The following is a 9,230-nucleotide window of genomic DNA, read 5'->3' as shown; positions in this document are numbered from 1 at the left end:
TTTTAGGTTATTTTATTAGACATTTGGTCCAGAATCTCATGTATGAAACAGACATGGCGCCTGTCCTCAGAGCTGTGGTACTGGAGAGAAATTGAAGTACAATTCCTAATGTCCTACAAGGGTGGGCTGAGCAACCAGCTCTCTGTAATTGCAAAATCAAGTTTGGAAGTCAAGAAATACTTTTTATTTCATCAAATCTTAAAATATGGAAGCAGAGTACTTCAAGTTTTTGCGAGCAGATCTCCATGGCCTGAAACACTACACACCAGAACAAGCACAAATGTGAAAGTACATTTCCAAAGCTTAGAAAAACTGCACGAGGGCCTGATTTCAGTACAATTCACTGAAACAGGCTCCATGTGCCAGCCATTTATGTGTTACACGGTATGTACTGATTCTGAAAAGGCAATCAGGATAATCACCAAACACGGGTTATACTTTATGTTCCAGGTGTGTTTGTAGTTCTGTTCACCTTCATAAAGTCACACTTGAATTTCCTAACAATTACATGAATGACTTACAGGGAACCCCTCCTGTTGGTTCAAGATAAATAATTATTAGTCTTTTCCAGATGAAACTCTTCAAAAGTAGACATTTTATAAATTAATTCCAAGTGAAAACCTAACAATACTAATGTATGTTAGAAAGTATGAAATTTCCTCTCCTTTCATATAAATGCCACGGAGACCATTTTTAGCATCTTAGAATTAGCATTTGTGTAGTGACCAGATTGCAAGCATTCTGTTAAACAGTCACAGATTCAATTCCAGACAGGCCAAGCCCTCCAGGGCACTTAAAACTGAAGTGGAAACTAAGCAGAAGTATTTTTGATTGTATGGTTAACAAATACTCATAAAAGCAATCATTTTAAAGCTAAGTGTTTTCTAGCACACATTGTACAGTAACTCACTCTTGTAATCTCAGCAACTCCAGAGGCAGAGATCAGGAGGATCTTTGGTTCAAGGCAGCTGAGGCAAAAGTTACCAAGACCCCCCATCTAAATAAAATGGACATGGTGACACACACCTGTCATCCTAGCTATGTGGAAAGCATAAGTACGAAGATCTCTGTCTAGACCGGCCTGGAAAACTAAAGCAAAAAGGACTGGGAATGTGGCTCAAGTGGTTGAGCACCTGCCTGGCAAGCATAAGGCCAAATTCAAACCCCAGTACTGCCAAAAGGGGGGAAAACCCAAAACATACTCCCATTAAAGCCAGGAAGAAGAAATCGGCACTGCCGTCCCATTGTGCACATGACGGCCGAAGCCAAGCAGGCTCCCGGCAGGGCACCGACACCAGTCTCACATGGATCACTGAGAAGCATTTCATCAAGGATTATAAGGTTGCTTAAAATGCTGTGGGGAGGACTTGGGGCCAATGGCAGAAGGGATGCAGTTCTTCCAGGCCTGAGGACACAAGGGAGCCATGGACAGGAGAGGCTGGGGCTGGTGATCTTTGACAAAACCATGGCACTGAATGAGGGTGAGACTCAGAAACTACTGCATGTCTGGAGGATCAGGGGAGTAGGGCAGAGAAGAAACTGAGTAGTTTGACCTCTCTCCCTCCAATGCTGCCTCCTCTTGGTAGAAACAATCAGAAATTTCCCTGTTTTAAAAAGCAGGACGAGAAGGGTGGAGAGTGGGTCTGACCAGTAGAGAACACCCAGTATAGAAAGCTTGCTGTGATAAGAAATAACTATTTTAGAAGAAACAGTTTTCTGCAAGATTGCATATCTTTGGATAGTCTGAACAACTAATAACACAGCCCAGTAAAGTGATCAAAAGTTAACAACATATGCAAATCAGTCACTTCTGGACTATTGATAATCAGCAAACATGCCCACCCTCAATGACAGCCAGAAATGAACTTCATAGTACCTGAGGAGGAACAGGACGAACATGAGAAAAACCACTGTGCTATTGAAACAAAATGGCAAGTAGAGGGAAGCGTTTTTCCAGAAGGTTCTGCCTTCCACTTCGTTTTATATTCCCATCAGGCTTGACAGGTAGATGTGAAAAGCAGTATTTGCTGAGTGACAAAATAGGTGGATAAATGACCTTTCTGGAGGCGTTTATGTAAATGTTTGAAAACAGAAGTCCTTGAAGTCTCTGACCACCAGGAGTCAGGCTGTAGCCATGTGAGAGCCTATCCTACAGCTATATCCCATCAGGACTTCACCCGCCGCAAGGAACACTTGGCAGGTGACTGTTCTAATATTTGTGATTAACCTGACAGATGAGGAAACAGCCTTAAAATAGAGCTTATATGTCTGATTACAAAAGCAATATGTAATCACTGCAAAAAGGCATGGAAGGGGATGCAAAAAATAAAATTCACGTAGAAAAAAACCTGGTATTTTGTCTCAATGGCAGCAATAAATATTTTAGTATGATTCCTTTGGGCATTTGTGTGTGTTTGTGTGTGTGTGTGTAAATTGGAAGCCTACATCTGTTTTATGGCATGCTTTTTCTCACCTCATCATGTGATTTTCCACAGTTTGCTTCAGTCTCTACACTCATGACCTTGAATGGCTACATACCTAGCCACCAGGGGGCTCACACTTCCCACAGTGTCATCTGCATTGGCTGTGACACCATGGAAAACCAGAACTGGATTTAGTAAGAGGAATAGGGAACCTGGGACCACTCCCCTGCCTTCCCTCCCCACACCTCCTCCCCAGGGTTCTCTCTGCTTCTGGGCCAACTATGCCTGGTGATGAGCATGGGTCCAGGAGTGAGTCTGCTTGGGTTCAAATCCTATCTGGGCCAGTTTCCTCTATGTGATCTTGGTCAAAGTTACCATCTTTGTTTCTCACCTTCCTCATTTGTAGAATGAGAATCAAAGTATTACTTAATTGTGATTGGAATTACATTATTTGAAATATCACGTTGCTTAGAATAATGCCTAGCACATAGGTGGGGCTTAGATTACCACCACACATTCTCGGCTTAAAGCTCACTTACTTAGGGAAGCCTTCTCTGACTCCAGGCTGAGTCAGGTTCCCACCCACTTGGTATCTGGTCCTGTAAATGCTCAGCATCCCTAGGGACTTCTGCTCATAGCTCTTGGGACTTTCCAGGGCCCAGGTGGCTGTTGTTTGGATACTGCTCTCTCCCTCTGCTCTTCCCTAGAAACCAGCCTGCATTCTTCATTTCCTTCTTCTCTGAGGGACCAGGCTGAAATTGAGATACTAGCATGGGGACAGGAATTTGCAGTCTTGAACACACTTGATACTTAATTTAAGCTGGCATTAATAATTACAAACATGTATATGCTGCCTGCTGTGTGTCAGGCACCATTCAAAATGATTTCCATATATCATTTGAATTTCTAAAATGGCCAATTCAGTACTCTATTCTATATCTGGACGATGTCTTTGGGACTCAAGACAGTCAAATGACATCTGGAGATCACAGAACTAGGACTGAAACTTTTAAGGCCATCCAGAGCTTCATATCTCAGGGCCTGCCTCCCCTCTCTCCTACCCCTCTCACTCTCCACTCCTTCTAAGATCAACTTCCTAGATGGGAACTGTCTGCTGGAAGTCTGTATGGGCTGGCCATGTTCAGAGGCCAGCAGGCAGCAGGCTGACACCCAGAGGGAAGGGCATCTTTCTCTAAGACTCACAGGTACACTGTGGACTGGCTAAGCTCTAGGGAAAAGAGACTTTGGACCAAGTTGATCTGTGCTTCTTGATTGTTTTGATTAACTTTTAGTTTCCCCTAAAAATACATCTTCTTACACACTGGGCTTCTTACTAAGGAAGAAAATATACAGACTTCATTCTGCAGCCTGTAGATTCTCTACCTGCCTCACTACCTGTCCACTGTTACAGGTAATTGAGATGAGGACGATGGAAACAAAAGGTTTAGTCTTGGGATGAGAGCATGGAGAAGCTCATACCAGACCAAGAGTACTGGAAACCCGAGTCACAGGGGCCAGCACTGGGAGGAGGGCTCTTGTCACCCCACTGAGAATGCTCTAATTACAGCTAACTCTGAGAAGACCAGAGTCCATGTGGCCACTGCTTGAGAAACCTGCAAAGTCCTGGATGTAGTATTTCTTTCCTCTGGGTGGAAGTCACACAAATTTGCAACCTAATGAGGATGCTGAAAGTATTTCTCCACCTCTCTCCCATTCTCCATTTTTTAAAATCCTGTTGCAAGATCTATCAAAAAATGTGAAGTCTTCACTTGGAATTAATTGCTGCTGCATCTGCCCACAGCCACCTGGCATCTAATATTGCATGGATTCTGTCCTATTCGGCTCTGCTCATAAGCCTTCTGAGGGCAATTGTTTTTTTTTTTTTTTTTTTTTTTTTTTTTTTTTTTATATTTTAAAACACTTTTATTCATATAATTAATGTGTTTAATTCTGTGCTAAACACAGCGTGAAAGAATTAAGCACAGTTAGAAACTCACACAGAATATATTTAATGCCATCTTCTCTAAAAATTCAATTACTCAGGACTTGGTAATCTTTCCATTTCACAAACTCACCCTTTTCTTCTGAGGGCAATTGTAATGCCCACCCTCCACTGTCTGGCTCCTATTAGACTTTCTCCTTGCTGGAGAAGATGGTGATCTTTACAATTCTCAGAGAGTGCAGGTGTGAGCTTTCTCTGGTTCAGGCAATGTAGTCCTGTCCTGAGGTCATCTTCCGTGGTCTCGTTTGCAGGGTAGAATGTCTGGTGTAGCATGGGTACAGTATGAATTTCCTACTTCTGCCCTAAAAGCAGGATCTGCATCTCTTATGCAATCTTTGCCTAAGCAACAACTTGATTGCAAATTCAGTGTTGCTCTGCCTTTCTATGATTTTCAATAAAATAGAATTTAAAAATAGAATTAACACACCTAAAGTCATTAAAACAGATTCAGACAACTTCTGATATCAACATATTAGCCTCCCTAAGTTGTTTCTCTGAGAAACAACTGAGAGAGAGAATATATATATATATTTGTTGCTGTTGTTGTTGTTGATAAAGTAGCTCAGGCTGGCCTCGAACTTGCAATCCTCCTGCTTCCACCTCCTAAGTGCTAGGATTTCAGGTGTGGCCACTTTGCCTAGGCCAGACTCACCTCTCTCTTTTACATGTTGAAGTACATTCCAAAATAACAATAAAAAGTATAATAAATACATGAACCAGCAACATAATGGCTTATTATCATTACCAAATACTGTGTGCTGTACCTAATTGTCCTGTACTTTCATACTCCTGACAATTCAGTAGGTTTGTCCCCACCAGCACCTCCAAAACATATGAACAGCACGTTGCACTACCACACCAGTAGGGAATAGGAACTTTTCCACTCCATTATAAGCTTATGGGGTCACCACCATGTATGTGACCTGTCATGGCTGAAATATTGCTCTGTAGTGACTGTATCTACTTCCGGCCCATGCATTCCTTCTGGGATAAGGGCCTTGGCAGTAGGGAAGTACTGCTGGGACAGCTACATACTGGGTCCTGAAAGGACAGCTGTGGGCTTGGGCTGTGTCTGAGGACCAAGGACACACGGGAAGCCTATTAAGGCAGCAAGTATTCTTAGTGAATTGAGACCCAGGTCTCAGAAGGAAGGAGACAGGAAGAAACTACTGAGGGTAGACTCCGGGATCCATGGCCCAGAAGCCACCAGACCAGCTCCTACATTTTCCAGGATTGTTTTCTCACCTTCCCATCAAGAGTTTGAATTTGGGGAGGAGGGAGCTACAGGAGGTCCCCTACCATGGCAGGGGCGGGAGAGAATAGACTGACCCCCAGTGTTGCAGTAAGAAAGATGTGTTGGTGGAACCTCATGCTAGAACCAACCACAAATGTACCCTGGGAGTACTAGAAGCTGTTCTTCCCTTCTCCCCTCCCCTCAGCCCCAACCAAACCCACCAGGAGGACAGACGGATAAGGTACTGAGGAGCTACTCAGTATGTGCCACTGTTCCCAGCACAAGCACTGAAGGCCTAGGATGTGACCCCTTAGCAAGCACAGGGCAGGGTGATGTCCAGAGGATTTACACAACCGGTGTGCTGTCTTAAGTGGTTTCTAAGGAAAAAGGGAGACAACTGCTTAAAACTGGGTTCCGTGATGGCTTCAGACTAAGCTTTCTTCAAATGAATTCCTGCTCTCTTTGCAAATGTTTACACATCGTAGTTTCTTCTTTTGTTTCCATCTCAACAGGATATTTATAAATACTTATGATTTAAAGATAAATTTGTGAGGTTGTGATAACTTTGAAATATTTTAAGCATGAAATTCCCAAGAAATCCTCCATTGGATTTTTTTTTTCTTTATTTCCTTTTTGAGACAGGGTCTTTCTATGTAGCTCTCAAACTCATGATCCTCCTGCCTCTGCCTCCCAAGTGCAGGGATTATAGGTAGGCACCACCATCACCATGCTTAACCCTCTCTTGGATTTTAATCCTTGTCTATTTCATCTTGTAAGGGCTACTACTGAACTTCCAAGGATTTGTGTCTGCTCCCTACCACTAAATGGAAGTGCATTTGCAGAGATCTTCCTAGACAGTTAGGACAGGATCTACAACGCTGTGTCTTGTAACACCAATCCCCTTCTTCAAGGACATAACAATTCCTCTTCTCTAAGCATGAGATGTGGGAGTACTGTGGACCCCTCACAGGGCCACCCCCCACTGGCTCAGAGAGGGACACACCAAGCTTCCCTTGGTGTCCAACCTTCAGTCCCAGTTACTTGGCCCAAGTTCTTCCCTGGGACCATAGAGTTGCCTGATTGTTCTTTGGTAATGATGCTCAGAGAAATGCAGCACGATGTGAAGGACGTCAAGATGAGGAAGTCAGGCTGGCACAGAGAAAGATGCCAGCTGAGCTGAGGAGACAACTCTGCAGCATTCTAGGCTATAGTGATGGATGTTTCTGAGACTGGTGGCACCACGGCCATTTCTGTTATAGCTTGAAGTTTCCAATAATTCCTCCCTTTATTTGCCTTTAATCCAGTTTAAACTGGGTTTCAATTACTCAGTTCTGAGTAACCAACAGCAAGGGCTGAAGTGGGGGATCTGAGCTGGGATAGGTGAGATTTAGTCTAATGGGAAGATTCTTCTCATTTTTTTCCTGTGCTGGGGATCAAAACCAGAGCTTTGAACATACTAAGCAAGCACTCTACCACTGAGCTATACCCCAGCCTACTCAATTTTTTTGAGCTCTCCATCAAAGGCAGCCAGGGTTAATTGCTGCTCCTCTCTTACATCCCTCCTCTTTTCCCTCAGAGCCCCATCCATCCATCATCTCCTAAAACCACAATTGCTCACCAGGAGGTGCAGAGGTGGTGAAGAGCACCTAGGCCCTAAATCAGGCCTACCTTCCAATCCTGGCTTATTTCATCTACTATCTGAACCTTTATCTCATCATTTTTAAAACAGAGCTAATAACTGAGGCCAATAGGAAAAGGGGACCAGGAACTAGAGAAAAGGTTAGATCAAAAAGAATTAACCTAGAAGGTAACACCCACGCACAGGAAATCAATGTGAGTCAATGCCCTGTATAGCTATCCTTATCTCAACCAGCAAAAACCCTTGTTCCTTCCTATTATTGCTTATACTCTCTCTTCAACAAAATTAGAAATAAGGGCAAAATAGTTTCTGCTGGGTATTGAGGGGGTGGGGGGTAGAGGGAGGGGGCGGAGTGGGTGGTAAGGGAGGGGGTGGGGGCAGGGGGGAGAAATGAACCAAGCCTTGTATGCACATATGAATAATAAAAGAAAAAAAAAACAGAGCTAATGATGCCTACTTGTAAGAACAGAGAGTAGTTAAAATAAGAGTAAAATGTCTGATACGTAGAAAGTGTCCACAGATCTTGAAAGCCCCCTGGGTAATAATTCTTATAGTCAGATGTTTCTCTCTCATACTGAGTGGTTGGCATCACTTTGCTGTACTGGGACTTGTCCAACTATAATTGTTCTGACAGTTTGCAAAGTCAGGTGTGCCAAACTTTCATTCTGTAATTTACTTTTGAGGGCCCTTTTCCTTGTGTTGCTAAAAACATAAATAAATAAATGGATCTGGGTGACAATCTCTGATTCAAGCCTAAGACTAAATCACTTATCAGTGTGATCTCACATCGAATCACAGGACAGGAAAGAACTTGTGAGTCATTGAATTCAGTTCCTACAATGTGACAGTAACTTGATCATGGTAAGGGGAAAACAATCAAAATTACAGTTATTTTGACAGATAATATGTTTAACCACAACTTTTTCTACTAATATAGCTTACAAAAACCAAGCCCTAATCTAATCAACTTCATAATACTTTGCCCACAAAAATATTAAGTTGTAGATATGGACAACATGACTTGAGAGAGACAGGACTCCTTTCCTCAGTGTCTGAGTAAAATGTCATCTTCTCTGTGGACTCTATGCACTCGATCAAGCTCCCATGGCCTTCAATTTCACTCCCTCACAGTTTGTGTGTTCACCAAGAAAGGTTTAGACAGGCAGTTTCATCTTGCAGTTACCATCTTGTCTGAATATAGTAAGATATAATCCATTCACGTGCAGTAAATTGCATGAAGTAGATTATTACTGACAAATAGGCAGCAAGGGGCCAAGGAGCCTAGGATCCACTGGGAAGTGGCACCCTAAGGCTTGAGAGAGCTTCACAGAGTGGATGGAGTTTCACCTGTGCAAGCCTCACTCACACCACAGCTGAGCGATCCCCAAATAAGCCACCCCGGGTTTTATATGCAGAGCTAAATGACAAGCTGAGCTAAAGCGTTGACCAACCTCCTGCTTCTAAGGGAAAAACAGATAATCCCTCCCTTTCTCAGGGAGTTGCATTCCCACCGTTCTGTGGCTGTTTTTTGAGACTAAGCAGGAAGGCAGGGAGAATGGGTTGGCCCAAGACCACCTGGAAAACTATCCAGCTCCCAAGCCAGGCATTCCCTTCGGCAAAGCCAGTGCAATTCCTATGTCCCCCATCCTCCCCGCCCAACTCCCAGATCTAGAGGTGGAAGTTTGTCTCCTTGGGTCAGCATACATCTTGACTGGTACAATGAATTTCAGTGCACCATCATTGAACATGGCAAGGACACCTTTCATTTGGTCCAGGAAGACTGCCGAACTGGGTGACCAGTCCTGCCTGGAGCAGTGACTCTAGCCAGGGTCCCAGAAATCCAGGTAAGAAGTTGCTGAAGTGGTCATTAGAAGGATGTTTCAGGTGTCCTCACTGTGCGCCTTGTTGTATTTCTACAATACCTGAGGTGTT

The sequence above is a fragment of the Castor canadensis genome, chromosome 8 (assembly GCF_047511655.1).
Source record: "Castor canadensis chromosome 8, mCasCan1.hap1v2, whole genome shotgun sequence".
NCBI lineage: Eukaryota > Metazoa > Chordata > Mammalia > Rodentia > Castoridae > Castor > Castor canadensis.
Note: the sequence above shows the minus strand (reverse complement) of the source record.